Source organism: Centruroides sculpturatus, unplaced genomic scaffold (genome assembly GCF_000671375.1).
Source record: "Centruroides sculpturatus isolate CEXI.00-Female unplaced genomic scaffold, Cexi_2.0 scaffold125, whole genome shotgun sequence".
Classification (NCBI taxonomy): Eukaryota; Metazoa; Arthropoda; class Arachnida; order Scorpiones; family Buthidae; genus Centruroides; species Centruroides sculpturatus.
This window is the reverse complement of record NW_019384337.1, coordinates 471,024-495,259: the sequence shown is the minus strand read 5'-3', so window position 1 is coordinate 495,259 and position 24,236 is coordinate 471,024. Positions and strand designations below refer to the sequence as shown.

The following is a 24,236-nucleotide window of genomic DNA, read 5'->3' as shown; positions in this document are numbered from 1 at the left end:
ATAACACTGTTGATAATTCCGTTTTATATGAATTCCATGTTGTACGAGTCACTTAGATTTTACAAATACGTGTGCCTGGCTGTGAACGGTTCACGTATTTGTAAAATCTAAGTGACTCGTACAACATGGAATTCATATAAAACGGAATTATCAACAGTGTTATAGGAGGGGTCGACTGTGTTTATTTATTAAAAAAGGAAAATTTAAAATACAGTAGGCCCTCGATTTAATGGATTAATTGAAGGGGAAATGTGTTCGCTAATGCCGAAAATTCGTTAAGTCGAGGGCCTACCGTATTATGATTAAAAAAGAAAACATTAACTTAATATAGAAGAAATATATTTAATTTAACTAATTTTTTTTATAACGTATTCTTTTATTTTTAAAGCTAAGTTAACATGGAATAGGCTATACATTTTTCAAAAATTGTTCTTTGTTATTTTACTTATACTTTATATTTTCTTTTATAATATAACAAGAGAAATTTAAAAACTTATTTCGTGATTACCATTCTTTTCTTATCAGTTTTTGAAAGAAGAAAAACTTTTGCAATTTATTTCTTGTTTATTATCTTTACTTTTATAATTTAATATATGAATAAAGTTTCGAATCTTCCGCTTAGGTTATTTTCTTCGTATTATTTTCTATATATATATATTATATATAAATATATTATAAAGAAATGTTAGCAATATATTTTAGCTATTTTCTTTATTTTCTTATTTAGATGTTTATAAGAAAACGAAAGACAGTATATGCTTTGTTATTCTCTTTCTTTTACGTTATTCTCTTATGTAAATTATATAGTATTTTTCATAGAAAATAATGTTATTTTTCAAATATATATACATATATATTCATAATTTTTATATGTATTTTTTTTTGTGTGTTTATATTTACTTTCATAAACATGCAAATATAATTAAAAAATTATGTAGTCAATGTATTGAAGTATATTCATTAAATTATTCACGTGTTTTAAAAATGTATGACATTTTAGAATATTATTAATAAATATATCGAATATTTAATTGTTATTTTATTTATTTTAAATTAAAAACTTATTTTAAATAGTTTTATATAAAGTTTATGTTTAATTAGACTGTAATTTTGTTTTAATCAATGTGAATTTTCTTGAAAGGATATGAAAAGATTCTCTTCAGTTTCTCAATATGTAGTTTATTTTTTGGGGGGTGAAAAAACACCTTTCAACTCCTTCTTGAAGCATGTTTATAACATCTAAACATTAATGCTCAGGTAGAGTAAACATAACGAATTTCCACTAGGCTATAGCTCATACAGTTAATACTATAACTAAACATACGATATAGCTCTCAAAATCCATCTCTTTTCTAAGGTTTTTTTTAAATAAATTTCTTTAGAAATCCTTCTCAATCATTCCAAAATTATTTAAAATTAATTGATTAAAAAACCAGAGAAAATAAAAGTTAAAATACTGAATATACAAGTCGACCCCCTATAACACTGTTGATAATTCTGTTTTATATGAATTCCATGTTGTACGAGTCACTTAGATTTTACAAATACGTGTACCATTCACAGCCCGGCACACGTATTTGTAAAATCTAAGTGACTCGTACAACATGGAATTCATATAAAACAGAATAATCAACAGTGTTATAGGGNTCCTGTGTCATTGGCATCAGTCGAATGATTAATGGAATTTCTAAACAGATTCCAGATAATTTTTTTTCTATCACTTATAATCTTTTAAATTATTTGAAAATTGATATTTTCAATATTTTTCATATATATAAAAATTTCTCGTAGAAAAAGTCGGTCGTTAAAATAAAAAAAAAAATTGTTCTCACTTCAATTCTTGACAAATTATTGTTCGGAGTTAGTTATTTGATGTATCTAGTCATGTAAAATTGTATAAAACTGACACGAAATTACGATCGTAATCTTTTAGTCTTGGTGATTTAATTTATAATGGATCTTCCTTCAATAATCGTGTCTTTTTTTAATGCTTCTATAAAATAAACTTTTCATATTACAATTGCATTAGTCTATGAATATAAATCGCCTTCCATATTTATAAAACTGCTTCGATTTCCCTCTCTCTAAACTGATCAAATGCCCATAAATGATACGTCTGTGATGACATTCAATTTTAATATTTCGAGATTCTATCCAACCGATACTATTATTATGTTTTAGCACCCAATACTATTTCTCAATTAATGTATAGTCTATAAATAAAGTAGTTTTGAAATTTTGAATATAATAATCCGTCAAAGTTGGTCAAATGTAAGAGGAAGAAGTGACAGTTCTGCATGAAACTAAAAGGTAGAATCGGTAAACCGAGCACGTTGCTTGACAGATGACAGGTGACTCGATCTCTCATACTCTACCATTTAACATTAGACGCTTCACCTTCATTTATCCTCTCAGAAATTCGGTTGGGAATAATAGGTTGTACCATATATCACTGATGAAGTTTATCTGTCTTCTAGAAGATAACATCATTCTCTCAGTAATTGTGGTTTGAGCTTATTAGAGCTAACCAAAATAGACTTTGTCTCTCCATATAAAATGCTATCTCTCCATTGTAATCATTCTCACCACCGATGATAATTCATAAATGTAACTAATGTAAAGAATGATCTACATTATATTTGGTAAATTTATCATCTAGAATATCTCAATAAGTCTGATTAGTCTAATGTTTATAAGGTGCATATTTTACAAAGATGTAAATGTTTAAAAGACTTGAACCAATTAGATATTTAACTAATTAAGGATTTCCGTTTAGTAATGCACAACCTAATTAATATAACTCAATTATTTTATATATAATGTTGTCTGTGGGTTTATCATTAATTGTTAACTATTTAATTGTTATTAATTAGATTTACGAATTAATTTGATCGATTGATTCGGTTTAAAGATTTATGTTATAAATTGTAAATATCTACAATGAGAAAATCCGAATTTTATAGAAAATATATTATATTTATATTCCCAATAGAAATTTTAAAATGGAGCTTGACATTTTAATCTTTTGTAAAGGCAATTATGACAGTTTATATGTATTAATGTAAATATCTTAGACGAAGAACAAAAATGAAATTTAGTTTGCTAGCATGATTACGAGTTTTGTTAAATATGATCGTTCCATTGAGACCCGAAATAAATTCTTTCTTAATTAATAAGCTGCTTAAGTTAATTCAAGTTATGGTCAATGCATAAATTTAGAAATTTTACTCTTGTATCCATCCGGTGTAACAGCTATGACTTTAGAATAGGAGAGAGAGATGCTGACCTTTTCAATTTAGAAGAGTTTATAGAACACTTTAAGGTTATCTTTTATGCTAAATTCATCGATTTAATGAAAAAATATATATATATATTTTTTAAATATAAGGTATTTTATTAAGAGAAACTTTATTATTTTAGAAACTGTAGAACGATTTTTAAATTTTCTAAGATGCAGTTTCTTTTATCGCGCTCCATCTCTTTGATGGAGTGTGATGATAAAATCAATCGAGATAACTTGGTGAAACTTTAATATTCTTAGTACTCAATCCATATTTTCAAATGATAATCCTAGGATAATTTTCTTCTGTCTTGTCTTCCCTTTCAAAAAAATAATCATAATAATAAATAATAAAAAATTTTTCATTGCAAATAAATTCTAGAAAAATATTAAATAAAATTCCATTTATATTTTATTTTTACGAATTAACTTGTTTTTTTTCCTGTTGATTTATTACGTATCAAATAAAAATAAGAATATATTTGTTGATATTAATGTTTATCTGTATCGAGTTTGGATACTTATTATAGGATAAAGCGTTAATTTCCTTAAGTGAAATTTAGTTGTTTTTTTTTTAATGTAGAGATAAGATTAACGAATAAAATCGCTATTTAAATACAAACAGAATTAGTATATTGAGTAAATCCATATTGCTTTACTAATGATGGTGTTAGGGAAGAGATGGCTTCATTAATCATACAGGAACACAATTCCTGTGTCATTGGCATCAGTCGAATGATTAATGGAATTTCTAAACAGATTCCAGATAATTTTTTTTCTATCACTTATAATCTTTTAAATTATTTGAAAATTGATATTTTCAATATTTTTCATATATATAAAAATTTCTCGTAGAAAAAGTCGGTCGTTAAAATAAAAAAAAAAATTGTTCTCACTTCAATTCTTGACAAATTATTGTTCGGAGTTAGTTATTTGATGTATCTAGTCATGTAAAATTGTATAAAACTGACACGAAATTACGATCGTAATCTTTTAGTCTTGGTGATTTAATTTATAATGGATCTTCCTTCAATAATCGTGTCTTTTTTTAATGCTTCTATAAAATAAACTTTTCATATTACAATTGCATTAGTCTATGAATATAAATCGCCTTCCATATTTATAAAACTGCTTCGATTTCCCTCTCTCTAAACTGATCAAATGCCCATAAATGATACGTCTGTGATGACATTCAATTTTAATATTTCGAGATTCTATCCAACCGATACTATTATTATGTTTTAGCACCCAATACTATTTCTCAATTAATGTATAGTCTATAAATAAAGTAGTTTTGAAATTTTGAATATAATAATCCGTCAAAGTTGGTCAAATGTAAGAGGAAGAAGTGACAGTTCTGCATGAAACTAAAAGGTAGAATCGGTAAACCGAGCACGTTGCTTGACAGATGACAGGTGACTCGATCTCTCATACTCTACCATTTAACATTAGACGCTTCACCTTCATTTATCCTCTCAGAAATTCGGTTGGGAATAATAGGTTGTACCATATATCACTGATGAAGTTTATCTGTCTTCTAGAAGATAACATCATTCTCTCAGTAATTGTGGTTTGAGCTTATTAGAGCTAACCAAAATAGACTTTGTCTCTCCATATAAAATGCTATCTCTCCATTGTAATCATTCTCACCACCGATGATAATTCATAAATGTAACTAATGTAAAGAATGATCTACATTATATTTGGTAAATTTATCATCTAGAATATCTCAATAAGTCTGATTAGTCTAATGTTTATAAGCTTATTCATTGATTCGTTTGCATTAAATTAACAAAAAGGAGAAATAAATGATGAATGTTTTTACTTTAAAAACATATTAAACTTTGTTTTTATGAAATTTTTTTGTATTACTTTTAATTAATTCAAATCGTAAGAATAAAAGAGAGAGAAATGAAGAGCTTGTCTTCAATTTCTTAGAGATAAAAGTAACATTTTTAACCTTATAAAGACGGAAATTTCTGACATATAATAATGATATAAGCGTAAATAACTTATGCAGACATAAATATTCTTTATATTTAATTAACTTAAATAGTTAATTTTTACTTACTCATTAACCTAATTTCTAAAACAAACTGAGATTATGAGAATCCGATAAAATACTTCTCCAATAGTTTCATTTGTTATAAATTTGTATGTCGATCGATATTTTTAAACGAAGCAAGTAGTTTATTTTATACATAACAAATTTTCATAACCTTTAATATCATACGGTTTAAATATTTCTGAAAATATTTGTTTCATTAATTAAATTCCCTTAGAAATTAATTAAACTTCCAGAAACAATTTAAATGTTTCTAATAGAATAATTCTAACAATTTAATTATTGCTTTCTCGTTTATTCTTTTAAATTTCCAATCGATATTTTTATTAAATAATTACGAATTTAATTAATAATAAAGGATTTTTCGATGAATATAATTTTCTACAAATTATATTAATCGAAAATAAACAGGGTAATAATAATAATTCTGTGATTTCTATACGATAAATGCATCATATTTACTGAAAATTTCATCTCTAAATAAAAGAAAAATTAATTATATTTTTATATTTGAAAAAAAAAATTAATTAATTAATTAAAATAAAGAAAAATATGTGGAAAAGTTATAAAATAAAATTTATAATTAAAAAAATTATTTATTCGAATTAAAAGATAAAATAATCAGCGTATGAAGGAAGAAAAAAAAACACGTTATTCAAAGGCATTCATCACATGGAAGAAAAATAAGGCGTGTTGTCATAGCAACCAAAGTGCACATGAATGAAATGGGCTGACAAAAGATCACGTGAGTCGAAATAGATTTCTTGCTGTCATAGTAACTAAAAGATCACGTGGACGAAATATTGTGTTGCCATGGTGATATGTTATCATGTGTCGGTAATGGACAACTTATTGCTATGGTTACAATGAGAAAGTACATTTCTCTAGTCAATGGTCGCCATGGTAACACAAATAAATTTCGCGTGACAATGTTCATTCATAAAGTCATCAATTATTAACGTATTTATCAGCTTGACAAATAAACGCGTGTGAGAGTGAAAGTAATCAGAACATTTTTTTTTTTTTTAAATAATTCTTCTATTTTTTCAACTCCGATGGGATGGTATTAGATTTAAGGCTGATTCTTTGAGACACGTTAACTGCTAGTTTCGAAACGACAAGTGTCTTTTTAACTTAAAGACCGAAGACACTTAGGTCGCGAACTTTGACCTCGCTCCATTACCCTATCATGTTCCTATCCACGCTCGTCTTTCAAGGTCGCTAGTCACCATGGCGACGTATTGTACAAAAAAAAAGATCTCCTTTGTATCATTTTTAAAGTGCCTATAGGCATGTTTCAGACCAGAAATCTCTTACTTATTTCTAATTAAATGTTACGGTTAAAATAAATTTAATTAAAGAAATTTGTTTTTCATCTTCACCAAAGTAAATTGAAATGTGTTAAATACAGTTTCATTCCAAGTTTATATAGTAAAATTAATAATTATCTTCTTTAATACATATTTAATTACCGATATCATTATTAAAATAATGTTTATATTTGATTTTTGTATAATTTAAACAATTATGTTACCTTGTATACGTATCTAAATACACTTAATTTATATACGAATGCCATTACTTATATACAAATTAAATATCTTCGGGATAAATATATATAGAATAATAATTCTCATTAAATTAATCTCTTGAGATTCGATCAATTGTTAACAATTATAATTTATTAAATAATATATAACNCGTGTATGTATTTTTTTTTTTTTAATTCCTAAAAATGCCCGCTATTGGGAGGTATCCGTTATTGTAGGTTCGAATACATTTATATATCCTAATAAAATGTCCTTTGCTATCAACTGAGAGACTGTTTACTTCGCAATTTCTTTATGTTGTTATACTTATTACAGTAACCTGATAGAATAAAACGTTTGCTCAGATTTCTTGGACAATAACAGGGGGGAAAAAATCAAAAAACTTTGTTGAATTCAGAAGAAAATGTTTTATATGATATTCGATACTTATCTAAATTCTAGAGAAAAAAAATTCTTAAATAAAATTACTAAATTCTTATTGATATAGTTGTAATAAAACAGTTAAAATATATGAGATATTTAATCGAAAAATAAATAAATAATTTAGCGAATTTAAATAGAAAAACATAAAAAAAAATGAAATACAGTCGACCCCCCTATAACACTGTTGATTATTCCGTTTTATATGAATTCCATGTTGTACGAGTCACTTAGATTTTACAAATATGTGTGCCGGCTGTGAACGGCTTATGTATTTGTAAAATCTAAGTGACTCGTACAACATGGAATTCATATAAAACGGAATAATCAACAGTGTTACAGGGGGGTCGACTGTAGTTTATATATTTTTATATATTAAATGTGTTTTTTTTAGATATTCTACCTTCAATTTTTTTACGTTTAATTTATGAAATTAATTTTTTTTCCTTCTCTTTTTATGTTGTAGAAAACTTTTATTCTAGGAAAAATTCTCTGTAGAAACTTATGACTTAAAAGTATTTGTCTGAATAGAAATATTCATCTCTTACTTTATCCAATGAATGTTATTGTTATCTTATTGAAAACTGCATTGTCTGTCTGTCTGTCTGAAGACCGAACTGATATTCACAGAATAAGATGATAAAGTTCAAATAAATACACGATAAATGCATCATCCTTTCAGAATGACTTACAATTTCCTTAAAAAAAAAAAATCAAACTTATCTTTTCTTTTATAGATTTATTAATAAATTCTATATTAATACTTATAATTTTTCATTAGTTTATTATAAGAATTAAATATTTATATTTCTAAATGATAATAAATATTTAAAAAAAAATAAATGAATTTATATTAAAATCAACTCGGAATTCATCTCTTAATAGGTTATTTGACCAAAATTTACGGTTGAATAAATCATTACTTTCAGATAACTCAACCATAAATTAAAGAATCGACAAGTGGTATTATTATAAGCTAACATTTTTATTATATTAAATATGGAATGAAGATATGATAATAATTTTCTACATAAAAAAATACACGCATCTTTGAGCATATAAATATGTTTATTTATAAAAGTAAAAAAAAAACTCTATAGAAGAAAATAAAATTGGAATTTAAAACATAAAATTCTTATTTAAGGCCTCATGTATGGCTCAGTGCCAAATTCTGTTAGAGATGTTTTTAGCAACTTGGAAATTGTTCTAATTCATAATTCCATCCACGAACTAGGTCTTCCATTCCTTTTTTACTGTCGAAACATCCTGATCTAGGCCTACAGATTTCTCCAGCATTAGTGCTGCTTTATGGTTTTCAAATGAAACACTTATTTTTTTTTTTTTTGTATAATTCATTCGATTTTGTCAGGTCTAAGTCGATACTTTATAACAGTAGATTAACATTATATATATACTGGCTCCAATTGCAACTAATCGATAACAAGCTAAGCCACCTTTTCTGATCAGAAGAGTTCAACAAATGCTTGTATTGATATTGATTGTTGTTTGCTGTTGTTGGGTACTTCTCGCCATTCATTTTCCACTACTTGCAAAGTAATAGATTAGTTGCTTTGATTCAGTCGGTGAATACCACAAAAGCTCAGTTGGAAAAGATTCTTTCTTCTTCTTTGATCATTTCAAAAGCAATAAACAATTGAAGTAATGCATTCGTCTATTCTTACAATTTCAAAACTATTGATGCACAATTTCAATAAACTTTATTTTATTCGAGAACAATTTAATCAGTTTTATCTTATTTCAAATAAAAAAATATTCTATTCGTACAATATAATTTTGATTTAATTTTAACAGTTAACATGTAATAATATTACAGTGTAATGCAGTGTAACTGCTGATAAAATTATACAAGTATGAAGGCTTTACAAGATGCTATATTAAATTATAAGCACGATTTTATCTTCCAGGCTCTGTTATATATAACAGAGGGAAAGTTTGGACTCAGGGGACCTTGAAACATCTAGAAAAATTCGGGGTTTTTTTTTCGTGTATGTATGGGTGTTAGCGTATTTGTGTATGGCACAAGTTTGTTCTCCCTCTTTGAAGCTTAATAACTCTTGTGCTTTTTGTCGAAAATTTCTAAAATTTTGCAAGGAGGTCCGTGTATTGGGGGTATTGATGCTATTAAATTTTCGTGGTTCAAGGTCTAAGGAGTGGTGAGATAGAGAGGGGTCATGTGTCATGTCTCGAGTAGGGTCGGATACAATGACAATTTTACACTTTATTAGCATTTACAATTTTTTTATAAAACCCATTCCTACCCTTTAAAATTAAGCTTTTCTTTTCCATATAGCCAGAAAAGTTAAGCAAACTCGATTTTGGACTTTTTATTTTGTAAAGCATTTCATTACATAATTTATACTTTAATACTGTATTTGTGATTCAATATACAATCTTTTTATTTGTTTTATGATAACAATACGAGAATCATAAACATGTTAAATTATAAATATAAACGCTGTTTTTTTTTTTAGAGCTAAGTAGTCACGCTCGGTTTAATATATAAAATATAACGTAACAGAATGAAGACATTATCATCGTGTGATGCATTTGAGTAAGCTATTAGCACACTAAAAGCGTTCCAATTCACTTATCTTTTTTTTTTCTCTTCCTACTTAACGCATCAGAAACATTGTGATAGAAGGTTTTTGCCATAACTTGGCCTAAAATGGCTGAATATTCCTTACTAATTTATGCCTATCACATGACTACTTTATAGTGTCATGCATAAAGAGCTATTACTTTGCGAATTCGTGCCTCAAATGTAAAATATTCCGGTGAGATATTCATAAACTTTGACTCGAAATATAATTTCTTTTAGTTTAAATTTAAAAAAAAAAAGAAAACTCAAGATAACTGTAAATAAATTATTAAGTAAGACGTGTTTACATTATTATATTGATAATATAAATTTAAACAGTTTTGTGGAGAATTTTAAAAGGATATTTGATATTTTAGCTTTGAAACGTGTTTATTATGCATCGAGTTATTTAGTATATAAGCTGAAGAGTGAAACGATAAACAGAAAATTTAACGTAAACGAAAGAAGATGCAAAAATGGATAAAATCACGCGAGAATACCCGCATCAGAATGGATACTGACAAACATAAAATCAAAATAGTCCAATGAGAAAAAAGGCACGTAACATTGTATGATTAAATATTTCTAATAATAACCTAATAGTCACTATAAAATTATATGCAAACGAATGTTTATAATAGTCTTACTTCTATCATCACTTAAGCTGTATTCGTTTTCTACGAATAGTGTACGTCATTATTGTATTTTCTCATAAGAAAAACTGTAAGAATTGACTTTAAAATGTGCATTATACAACACGAATGCATCTAACTTTTTTTTTACACCGAAAGGAAGCATTTTTAAGACTTATTCGTTGAATTAAATAGGACCAAAATCGTATATATTTGATAATATTCTATTTTAGTTAGAATAAAAGTAATGTAGGGGAGATCGGGGCAAGATCGGAATGTTAAGCTTTACTTAAATTTTGTGTAATAAATACTGCTGTAAACTGAAAAAAACCTTTTGCATATTGTCTATTGGAATGTTACCTTACTATACATCTGGTTAAAATCAGTTTGGACATAAAAATAATTAAAATAATTACAACTTTACAAGAAGAGAGAAATTGACGAAGTTGCCCCGGGTATAGGGGCAAGATCGGCAACTTCTCTCTTTTTGTAAAGTTGTAATTATTTTAATTATTTTTATTAAAGTTGCCCCTGGTATAGGGGCAACAGTAATGGGGCAAGATAGGCACGTATATAAAATTATGTTATTAACAATGTATAAGTTGGAATTCACTTTTAAAACAAAGAAATACAAATCCAACACCCATTTAATATTATTACAACGAAATGCAAGTTCAAAGACATATATACATGAATAACAAATGCAAACATGTTTTCATTTATCATCTGTTTGATTTTTATCCTTTGCTTCTAATGTGGCTTTATGTTGCCGATCTTACCCCGCTAGTCATGATTTCGAAACATTAAGTACAACCCTGAGAACAGAATGCCAAGCCACGATCTGGCCACGTGAATAAGTTGAAGTTACATCCTTCTAACAGGAAAAGTAACTTTCGTTATCATGGAATTATAATAAAACCTGCCAATTCAATATAAATGGGATAAAAATATTATATGGAATTCAACGAAAATGAAAATTTGCTTGATAATTCAACTACGCTTGTTGGAGAACAATAAAAACACTACTCTCAACAAGCCACCAATGAAACTCAACTGCCTAACCTATAATGAAAGTTTTTTTTTAATTTGTTTTTTAAAAAAAGCGCTTGACAAACTTGCCCCGCATGCCGAAGTTGCCCCGATCTCCCCTATATTCGCATTGACAAGATGTAATCTTATACAGTCTTTTTGTTTTTTTTTTTTTTTTTTTTTCTTTCTCTCATTCTACACGTTGCAGCTTTTTAAGTAAACACTTTTCTTTGAACTTTCTATATTAGTCAGTCGGATTTTACGGACTGTTTGTTTCCTTAAGGCTAGAAAAGAATTAAAATGAAAGTGTACCTTTCAATGTCAGCAAACGTTTGCTTGTTTTGAACACTTAATAGCAAATTAAACTTCATTTTTTTTTTTCAAAAATAATTTCGTCTGAAAAACTCATTGTTCCTTTCTAAATAGTTACAATAGAGAGAAGATTCTATATGATAAATATTTCATAGGATATTTAAATTCGTTATTTACAGTTTATCTTATATTAAAAGGTGTTATATAATGTATATATAACATTAAAAATATTTTAAATAAGCTAATCATTAACGTGGTTATGCGATTTTAATCTCCAAAATCCTAAAAAGTTCCTTTTTTTTTATGGCTAATTATTGAGTTCAGCTCACTTTAGTCTCATTTATTCTCTTTTTTTGTATATAAAACATGTTAAAACTTTCATAAAATAGCAATAAGATAAGATTTTTTTGCTCGTTTTTATAAATCTATAAGCCTATATATATATATATATATACACGTAAATATTAATATAGTAAAAATATATAGTTCGTCGATGCTTATGCAATAAGTAAATTGGCAAGCAATCTAAAAGTTTTTTATTATTATTATTAAATTTATTAAATAGCTTAAGTGTTATTAAGATTTTATTACACAATGAGACGAAATTTAGTATAGAAAAAAAAATTTAATTTGTTTTCTTAAATGGATTTTTCACAAATTCTTATCTTGCAAAGTCATTGTTTCTAAACCCTTTTGTTCTTTAGACCGCATATCAAATGATTTAGTATTTGTTGTTTAACAACAAAGAATTTAATTAACACTGTTATAACAACTTTGTTATCTTTTTCGAGAGAAATTCCCTATTAAAATACAGTTTATTATATACACTCCAGTAAATTCTTCTACAGTTGATAGAATACCAAAGAGTTATGTAAAACGAGATAAAGTTTCTTTACTAAATTATAACATGAACAGACTCATTCAAAGCAATTTGAAATTAAAATGGAGGGAAAAAAAATTGATATTTTTCTTTCAATTTTCAATGAAATATTAAATAGATAATTTGGTTAAATTAATCATAAAACGTTTCATTCATATATAATCTGTAGAATTAGAGATTTTTCGTATTAAATTTCTTATAATCTACGCCTATTATTAAAATCAATTTTAATAATATTAATTCTGTATTAAATATAAAAGAAATTTTTATTCTATAACATAAATTTCAAAATATATGATTCCAATTTTATGTAGAGTTAAAAGCATTCTTTATAACAATTGCCCATCCCTTAAATACATTAAATGATTTGAATATTTAATAAGTTTCTTGTTCTTAATAATAGAGTTATTTAATAGGAATTCTTAATTGGGTTTTATAATGAATCTTTAAATGGCAAGAAAATTTAATTAAGAAATTAAAGCTTGATATTTTATTAAGAAAATTCGCATTCGAGCCCCTTATTATTAATCTAAACTATAGTTATTTAGTATATTTTAATCCTGTCAGTTTAATTTATATATGGATATAAGTTAAATTGATATATGTCCTTAATTTGATAGCTTTAAATTGATTTATTCTTAAAATTTTGAATGATAATAATTGTTGTTATAAGCAATTTGATGTATAATAATTTACCTTTTTTTTATTAATTTTTCGTTGATTAATGAATTAAAAGCGTAAAGAATGATCCCTGGTGAAAGTTAATTAAGATATTTAAAAATCGTGTCATTAATTGAGGAAAGTATGCATCACATAAATATTAGAAAAATGATACTCGATCACTCTAAATGAAGTTACTTTCAAAATAAACTTTAACGATACTAAAATAATTATTATAATATTAATTCGTGGACATGGACGTCCGCAGAGGGTAGCAAACGGAGTAATTTCCCCCACAAATTAAAATCGTAACAGTAATTGTAATAAGTAACCCTACACTCTCGACCATGTTACGTGTCTTTCTGTCTTTCTGTATTGATGTAATTCTGTATTATAATAATCTAACCCCCCCCAAAAACTCGTTAAATAAAAATTTACTCGTCTCCAAGCTGAAAAATTTTCTGCAGATGCCCATGTTCGTGGAGAATATACAGTCGACCCACCCTATAACACTGTTGATTATTCCGTTTTATATGAATTCCATGTTGTACGAGTCAGTTAAATTTTACAAATACGTGTGCCGAACTGTGAACGGTTCACATATTTGTAAAATCTAAGTGACTCGTACAACATGGAATTCATATAAAACGGAATAATCAACAGTGTTATAGGGGAGGTCGACTGTATATTAAAATTATTTATTGTTTCATCTATCGAACAGTTTCAATATGAAAAATGAATGGATAATAAACTATAAAATAACATTTTCCAGTTAAAAAAATCTCTAAAAATATATACTTTCTATAACAATTTTAATTTGAAGAAGGAAGACTTCATTAATTTGGCAATAGACGTAGTTAATGAAACAATTTCCAATTTGCGGCAGTAAAAATAAAAAAATAAAAGAAAACTTCTTACTTCTCGACTAAGAGCTTTCGTCGTTTTGTCTCTGTTCTGTAATAAAATACAGAAACTCCAATTCTAACAACTATAACAAAGACTAATTGACTTTTATTTTAGTAATATCGTTCAAGAGGAGCGAAAAATATCTAATTTTACAAAAATTAATCTAAGCTTTCTTATGAATTTTTTAAAATGAAACACGACCAATTTAAGGAAATTGTATTGTTAAGTGTATTTTAAATAATTAATTGTAATTAATATAGTGCATCACGCATCACTAGAATAAAAATTATATTATCATTAATAATTTTTATTATGTATATACTACGACTTTTACATTATATAATTTTATCAATATTTAAATATTTTATATTATTATTATTATTATTTAATAACCTCACGAAATTAAATTCTATTTTTGTAATGAAAAATTAAACTTTAATAGTAATGAAGAAATAAAAGTATTTATTATGTGAGAATTAACTTTTTTTTTTAAAAAAAATCTCATTTCTTTTTTAATTACCTTGGAGAAATGACGAAATGAATTTAAAAATATACATACAGCGTGTTACGAAAAAATTTAAATGAGAAAAAATATATATTTTAATAAATTTTCATTAAAATTTTTACAGTAAAACATAAGTAAGAACGAATTTAACTTAGCTATGTGCTGAAGATAACACGTGATATGTTACTTCATCACGTTAATCTCTACATCTTTTACATTAGACTAGTCTTATATAGTGTTCTAGTGTGTTGTAACTATGTTTACAACTTAATACATTCCATTATCTTTTATTCCTCCTCATCTCTCTCCAACAACGAAGTGAATACAAATTTTATAGTAAATTATTCTTTCGAGAACAAGAATTCTACTTGTAATTTAAATCTAAAAATATTTTTAAAAAGTAGGCATTCGATATCAAATTAAGTATACGATGACACTAACTCACCTTAAGAAAAATTAGTACGAAATTATTCTACCATGAATCCATTTGAATTATGAGAGAAAGTACAAATAGGTGATTTAATTCATTAATTTTAAATATGTAATTAATTAATATTCAATTAAAATTGCCACTTCTAAATTATCCTTATACAGTTACTCTTAAAATTATTGCGTATAATTATAATTAATAAAACGAGAGAATATTAAATGCTTTGTAATAAGGTTCTAAACTATCCTGGCATAACCATTAATCTATATTTGTGGCCCTGTATAAAGGTATACTCTCGAGTATTATCGAATGTATAGGTCTATTATTATTATTATATTTATAATAAATTCGGTAACTTATATAATTATTTTTTTAAAAAATAATAATAATAATAACGATAAACTAAAATCATTAATTAGTTGAATAATTGGACTTTCGCAAGAAATAAAAATCATTTTGACACGTTCTTCGCTCCAGTGAATCATATTAAACGTAACTAAAAATGGTTTTTTTTTTCTAAGTTTCTTATTAACTTTATATATCGATTAATTATGATACGCCTTAAATTAATGCTTTATGATGCTCGGAGTTATATTTAACCAGCAAAAATTTATTTAATTTAAAATATATGCTCTCGATCTCAAATTAGTAGTGTCTTATCATATCTGATCTCGACTTTCATTTATTTAACACGTAAAGAAAGAAAGACAGGAAGACATACAGGCGAACTTCAATGGGAATTTATATCTCTACATTTTGTCTAAATAATACTAAAACTCCCGAGTCAAATCCTCCACTCGAACACCCTTTAAACATAATAGAAATAGACCTACTTCCATAGATAAAATACTGTTTTTATAACCCACCTACCTAAGACTTACTCAACAATTGAAAAGTTTTGGCACTACTATTACGTGTTTTCTTAAGAGAAAGCGTAATAATGAATGTCAATTTGTCGTAAAAGTATTCTCTGTATAAACAAAACGTATGTACAGTACAGTACTGTATCTTTAGATTCAAAATAGACTCCATAACAGTATTCTCCTTACGCGAATCTACGTGAATATATCTCAAGATTATTCGCCCGAATACAATGGATATAAAAGCATTCTCAACAAAGAAAGATGTTTTTTCTTCTTCTTCTTCTTCTTTTTCTTCTTCCTCCTATAATAAATGTTATCTATCTGACGTGTATTCACTTTAATCTGAAAATGTCACTTCAACTTCTCAAGAATTATCAAGCAAAATTTGACTATAATATCTTATAAAATACCAAAAAATGCTTAGAAATATCTAAATTTGCATTTATATTTTGTGTATTCCAGGACACGGATATAGTTTCTAAAATATCTTTCCGACCTCACGAACTTCTAACATCATTTCTCAAAACATATCCAAATACACAAAGAACAGAGGACATTTAAAGAATTCTTCAAAATATTTAAAAAATTTTTAAATATATATATTTTCTTTATTTATATAAATTTTTAAAAGAATTATATAATTATTTTATGTATTATAATAAGAAAATATGGGATTAGAATACTTGTGTTTCTTTCCACCAGATGGCAGTGTGGCGAAAGGGATAGATGCTGTAGCAGAATACACAGAGAACCACCGCCATATCGGTCTCAGTTGTGTGTGTAGCGTGGTGGAGGATTGTGACATCACTTATAACTCTCTCTCTCTCCCTTGGATATTTTTAAGGGCACCATTGCAAACGACATCTGCCGGACGGAAATAAAATTAAAGACTACTTTTTTTTAAAAAAAAGGCAGACAATACTCTTTGGAGAAGAGAGGTGAGTGTCCTATCTTAAGTTATCATTAGGCTTAAATGTATGAAGTAAAAGACTATCGATAGCCGAGATTTTCCGACTTTCGAGTAGAGAAAAATGGCCGCTTCTTCCCTAAAGTCAATGCTTTTTTTGGGACAGTCAAATCGGTCCTTTTTTTATTATTTTTCTTTTTTATAACCCTTAACACCGGCCCGGAGCAGATGGATATGCGTAGAGGTGGTATTTACGATACGTAAACAGGAGGGCGTGGTCTGGTTGTCTGTGACGTCATAGCCGGCTCCGGATGATGTCATCGGGATAGATGCCAAAATTCTTCTCTCTCTCTCTCTCTCTTCACACGTTTTGACTGAACATTTTTATTTACTCTCTTCTTTAAATTTATGATTCGTTATTACAGTTAATGTCTTTTCTAACACGTTTGTCTGGTGAAAGTAATAAAAACATTTGTAAATTTTTCGATCGTTTCTTCCTTTTTGGGAATAAGATTCGTGCGTGGATCCTTATACATAAATAAATATGGGTTTTTAAAAATAAAATCGCAACCCGTAATGAAATTTTAAACGAATGAATTTCTATAAAAGAGGTGTCTAAAATGGGAGAAAATTCTATAGTAAATATTTGAGGGTTTTTTCTCCGGTGGCATTGACCCCGGGTCACGTGTCTTCGGGCTATATCTACTGTTATTGTTCATTTACTCTTTAGATATTCTACAAACATTCCTTCGTTTAATTTCACTCTTTTTATCTACTTTTGAATTACATTGTCTATTAAATTTCCAATTATTTTTTACATAACATTTTTCTAAACTGTCCTCTCTCTCTCTCTCTCTCTCTCTCTCTCTCTCTCTCTCTCTATTAAAATCAACATTTCGNTCTAAACTATCCTGGCATAACCATTAATCTATATTTGTGGCCCTGTATAAAGGTATACTCCCGAGTATTATCGAATGTATAGGTCTATTATTATTATTATATTTATAATAAATTCGGTAACTTATATAATTATTTTTTTAAAAAATAATAATAATAATAACGATAAACTAAAATCATTAATTAGTTGAATAATTGGACTTTCGCAAGAAATAAAAATCATTTTGACACGTTCTTCGCTCCAGTGAATCATATTAAACGTAACTAAAAATGGTTTTTTTTTTCTAAGTTTCTTATTAACTTTATATATCGATTAATTATGATACGCCTTAAATTAATGCTTTATGATGCTCGGAGTTATATTTAACCAGCAAAAATTTATTTAATTTAAAATATATGCTCTCGATCTCAAATTAGTAGTGTCTTATCATATCTGATCTCGACTTTCATTTATTTAACACGTAAAGAAAGAAAGACAGGAAGACATACAGGCGAACTTCAATGGGAATTTATATCTCTACATTTTGTCTAAATAATACTAAAACTCCCGAGTCAAATCCTCCACTCGAACACCCTTTAAACATAATAGAAATAGACCTACTTCCATAGATAAAATACTGTTTTTATAACCCACCTACCTAAGACTTACTCAACAATTGAAAAGTTTTGGCACTACTATTACGTGTTTTCTTAAGAGAAAGCGTAATAATGAATGTCAATTTGTCGTAAAAGTATTCTCTGTATAAACAAAACGTATGTACAGTACAGTACTGTATCTTTAGATTCAAAATAGACTCCATAACAGTATTCTCCTTACGCGAATCTACGTGAATATATCTCAAGATTATTCGCCCGAATACAATGGATATAAAAGCATTCTCAACAAAGAAAGATGTTTTTTCTTCTTCTTCTTCTTCTTTTTCTTCTTCCTCCTATAATAAATGTTATCTATCTGACGTGTATTCACTTTAATCTGAAAATGTCACTTCAACTTCTCAAGAATTATCAAGCAAAATTTGACTATAATATCTTATAAAATACCAAAAAATGCTTAGAAATATCTAAATTTGCATTTATATTTTGTGTATTCCAGGACACGGATATAGTTTCTAAAATATCTTTCCGACCTCACGAACTTCTAACATCATTTCTCAAAACATATCCAAATACACAAAGAACAGAGGACATTTAAAGAATTCTTCANTATTATTCTTGACCATTCGTAAAATGTAATTGACTGTAGTTTGATATAATTTAAAGCTTATTAACATAAATATATAATAGATATATTGTTTGGTATAAATTTGAAACTTGTCTATCTCGATTTTCAAGAATGGAGAGGGGGGTATTTTTTCCTTTTTTTTTTTGTAAACATTCTTTGCGGTAGACATCGGATAGTCCTGAGGAGGAACCTGATTCGATATATTAACCACATGGTTGCCATATGCTTGTGGAAATGTGCCAAGTGTTTATGGAAGTATCAAGCAGCCAACAGTAATCTTTGGTGTTTTTATTACTCGAGTAATAATAGGAAAAACAATTGAATAACGTCCCCTTTATAACAATGTCTTTTATTTCAATCTTTTCACGTAGTTAATTCATGAATTAAACTACCTCGACCTATATATATATATATATATATATTCTATACGACTTTAAAATATTTAAAATTCAATTTTTTAACGAATAAAACATTTGTAATTTTTAATATCGATATTTGACCTCTGAATATGTTTTATTGCCCTTTCGTGATTGGAACTCGTAAACAGGTGTTAGATTACCTTTAACTTTAGAAAGAGCAAAGTACAAGGACGAATAGAGTTCGATTATTCTCTGATTTTATCAAATTATAATTCAAATATATAATATTTAATTATGTATTTTAATTGTTTTAAATTTATGTATGTGCATATTTTATACGGTCCAATTGTCGGTGTAACGAGAGAAGAATGTCTTAACTGTTTTTTTTTTTTATTATTTTTCCTCCCTTTCCTCTCTCTCTCTAATAGAATTTTAAATATAATGGTGATAAACGAGATTCTTGGAATTTTTTTTAAGTGCCGATAAGAAAACAGTTCTAAAATATTCACTGATCAAAAAAACAACGGTCATACGTATTTAATTATAATCTTAAATTCCTTTGTTGACGAAGAGAATTTAATCATGCAGCACGTTATATATATATATACAAATGATATATTAAAAGATCGAATTAATTTTAAGATTTGTATTACGTGATCGATGCTTGTTTAATCGTTGTAGAAAACAAATCACTCACGTCACGAATGAAAAATTTTATTTCATTGCCTATCAAGTAATTGTTGCATCACGTTTTATTTAAATCCTCTTCCAACTTTTTTTTTTTTAATCTATTGTTTTAAGTTACCGTTAAAGAATTAAAGACAATTTATTTTAATGGCATCGTTTCTTTTATTGTTTTCCAAAACGATTCGTCTTTCTAGCTTGAATCTATTAATTTATTACAATCTAATCAATAGGAAAAGTTACTTTTTTTTTTTTTTCTTTTCTTTCCTAAAATTTGTATCCTGGATGATGATGATGATGATGCTACTCCTTCTTATCATTATTCGTTGTTTTGATCGGCTTTCTAGGAAGCTTAACTTGATCAATTTTTATAAGAGATAAAGATAATACCAGCTGCTAATAGGACTAGCGGTAGGATTTCGATTGTTTCTTCTTTTACAGATCCTCCTTCCAATAGATTTTGTTTATATCCACCGAAATATAGTAATCAACTAAGTAAACGTCGTTAAATATATCACCTAGTACTACGTTTTTATGTAATTCGCAAATATATATATAACGGTATTTGCTTTAAAACTTAATTTATAACTATAATTTTAAAATATTAGATTTTATCATAAACAAAATAAGTAGGAAAATCTCTGTAGAATTAATAACAAAGCACCGTATGAAGGACATTTGTAAACACTTCTTAAAAATCAACTGTCGTAGCATGAATATTTAACAGTACATATATAACACGAATTAAAGATATATAACATAGCTTATAACGTAGCTTATAGCATACATCTTATAATTAAATTATAACTGTTATATAAAAATGTATTTATTATACACTTGAAAAAATCTACATCTACGTCCTTGAAATAGGATATTTTATATTAATTACGGCGATTAGGTTTTATAACAGAAAGAGTTATATAAGTTTTAGAAAGAAGAAGAAGAAGAAGGATCGATTGAGTTTAATATTTATAGTTGTGTTGATATAAATGTCCATTAAAGCGTCGTGTTGTCGCCAAGAGTCTTTTGTATCTTACATATCTTTCAGTCATCTTGATGTCCCGCTTTTTTGATTCTTACCATGCATATTCTATCAGTCAAACACTCGATTGAAATTCATCTCTTGTTTAAATGATTGAAATAAAAGTATCGAACTATATAAACAAAATTCCAAATTTGGATTGTCGTTTCGCTTCAAATTCTAAAAAGGAATCTCTCGATCGTTTCAATCGTTCGGTTACTTTTTCTGTATTATTCAAGCACACTAAATAAATCTTGCACGACTGTGGAATGTCTGTCACTCAACTCTGAGCTGTCTCGTAAGTCAATGCCATTGGGTTTGAATTACACGTCTATGTTAAGCACTTCTGATATGTTTTAAGTTACAGTTTATTCGATATATATATATATTTTACTCTATTCATCTTTGTTAATATTCCCTTATGCAATATTTTTTAAAGATATAATCTGCTGCCATATTTAAATTGTATATTTTACATTCGATATGAATAAATAAATAAGAGAAAAAGTATAATAAAGTGAGAAAAAGTTAAATTAGTTAGAATCAAAACATATTATTTGATTAATTATTAGAAAAAAAAAGAAGAATCAGGTGATGTGTATATGTATAATGCAGCTGTTATCTTCTCTATCTTACACGATGACTAATATCATTTGAGCTTAATAATAATTCAAATTGCGTAAGTTTTTTTCAAACGTATATTAGTTATTTATCACTTATAAATATGATAAAGTTTCTTCTTCGTGATTAATGAGNCATATTCGCTCCGGGAGATTTTAGTTGTTCACTTAACCAAGCAATTTTCGTCCTTGAGATGAAAGTTCGTCCTGTTTTTGTGCACTCAGCACTATGAAGTATATATATATATTTTTCCTTTCTTTTCGATGCCCTAAGGTCGAACAAGTGGGAACAATAGACTTGTCTTTAGATGTCAGTCAACTTTACAAACATACGTTGACTTAGTGTTGAAGTTTAGTAGGTCTGACTGTCACACATTTATCTAAAATTCCTTACGTTCGATACTTATATTTTTCATGTTGAATTATTTGGTCAACTTCGTAAAATGTAATTGACTGTAGTTTGATATAATTTAAAGCTTATTAACATAAATATATAATAGATATATTGTTTGGTATAAATTTGAAACTTGTCTATCTCGATTTTCAAGAATGGAGAGGGGGGTATTTTTTCCTTTTTTTTTTTTGGTAAACATTCTTTGCGGTAGACATCGGATAGTCCTGAGGAGGAACCTGATTCGATATATTAACCACATGGTTGCCATATGCTTGTGGAAATGTGCCAAGNTTTTTAACTTTAGATTATTATATAATTTAATTAGTTTATTTATATTAAAATGTACTTAACTACAATGATTTTAATTACACATCTCGACCTTGTAATCAACAAACAGGAAATTTGTAATAAAAATTTTAATATATAAAAAAAAAAATAAAAGTTTCTCGAGAGGTGTATCGTCTTACATAGAGCAATAGTGTTTTTAGCTGTTTATTATGCAAATATTTTCCACTTTAGTAGTATCTAATGCTATTTTTAAAGTAGAAATAACTGAAAATAAAATAAAATATTCCATTAATTATAAAGAGAACGATTACATCTGTACAATCGTCTCCTTGTTCTACATATTATAAGGTTTCACAGTGTACGGTGTTGTGAAGCCGTGAAGCCCACCAACAGAGATTATTGATAAGATTTACAGCCCATTAAACTCTATTGTATATTGAATCCGGGGTTAAAACTCAATAAAAGGGTTATTTATTTATGTGATTGTTTTATTGTAATTACCCATTAGTTTATATTAAATGTATAATTCTTTATACTGAGTTTTAAAGAATTCAGTTTAAATTCGTACAAAGCAGAGTAAACGTGCAAATCTACATTCACCCTCTATGGATATACTACACTTAAATAAAGGAAATAAATCAAATATTTATATATAAAAATAAAGAGGCCCTTCCCTGGTTACACTACTTCTCATATAAATGCATATTATTATATAAAACTTATACATTATTTTAATTTTTAAATAAATAAACAAGTTACGATTTAAATCACGAACATTTTAATATAATCTGTATATGAATAATGATTAAAATTACCTTGAAGCAATCGAAAAATAAATAGATTTAATTGATAAATGATGATATGAAGTTTAGAATTTATTTTTAATGGCTTAGATTAAGAAATTCTTTAGCATTAAAGCTTACAGATATTTTAATTTAATAAGTTTTAAAATTGATAGACATTGGACATCACGTATAAATTACTTTAAAGTGACTTATAGCCTGTTTATTTTCTTTTAGTTAATAATTTAAACTCTGTTTGTTTATCCATTTAAGCATTTAGACGAAACTATTATAGTTATTTCCATTTAAATTTTTATAAATTCAGCATCATTAAGCTTCGACAAGTTTATTTAACTATATTAACTGTATTTTAACACGATTAATGAGTTCAAAATAATAAAATTGCCACGAAAATTACATGAAAACGTTATATAATTTCTATATTTGGACTTTATCAGTAGCTGATTGTATTCCTTTGAGGCCCTAGATGCAATTTTGTTGTAATAAGGCCCTTTATGTAAAAGTATTTTTTCATATTAAAAAGACAATAAAATCCTTAAATAATAAGTTTTTTTTAATAAAATATACTTTTTTACATGTTTATTTATTTCTTAAAATGTAATTTTTGAGGCCCTTCGAGACGACGAGGCCCTAGGCACGCGCCTAATGTATACTTATTACTGGACTATATTCAAGAATTTAAAGGGTTTTTGCTTGACTACAAACATTTATATAAAATTATTTAATTTATAATAATTATAATACATTGAGTTGAATTAATATTTTAATTATTTTCGGAGAGAGAGAAAGAGAAAAAATAATAATAAATGCTAAAAAAAAGTATTTTTTTAATGAAAATTCTTTGTAATTTTTAATTTATTATATTTATTAATAAAAATTCAAAATTAAATACATTCTCTGATTAAAAACT

At 26.8% G+C, this 24,236-nt stretch overlaps 1 protein-coding gene across 9 annotated transcripts in view; it reads left to right on the top strand.

Moving 5' to 3' along the window:
- LOC111632500 (tyrosine-protein phosphatase Lar-like) overlaps nt 1–24,236 on the top strand; it is a 395,822-nt gene that overhangs the window by 140,508 nt on the left and 231,078 nt on the right. For 8 of the 9 annotated variants that reach the window (XM_023377009.1, XM_023376993.1, XM_023376968.1 and 5 more), the window contains one exon: nt 16,834–17,069. The exons of the other annotated variant lie outside the window; for it this stretch is intronic. The gene's annotated coding sequence lies outside the window, so the exon portion shown is untranslated. The remainder of the gene's footprint in view (nt 1–16,833; nt 17,070–24,236) is intronic. 9 annotated transcript variants of the gene reach the window in all.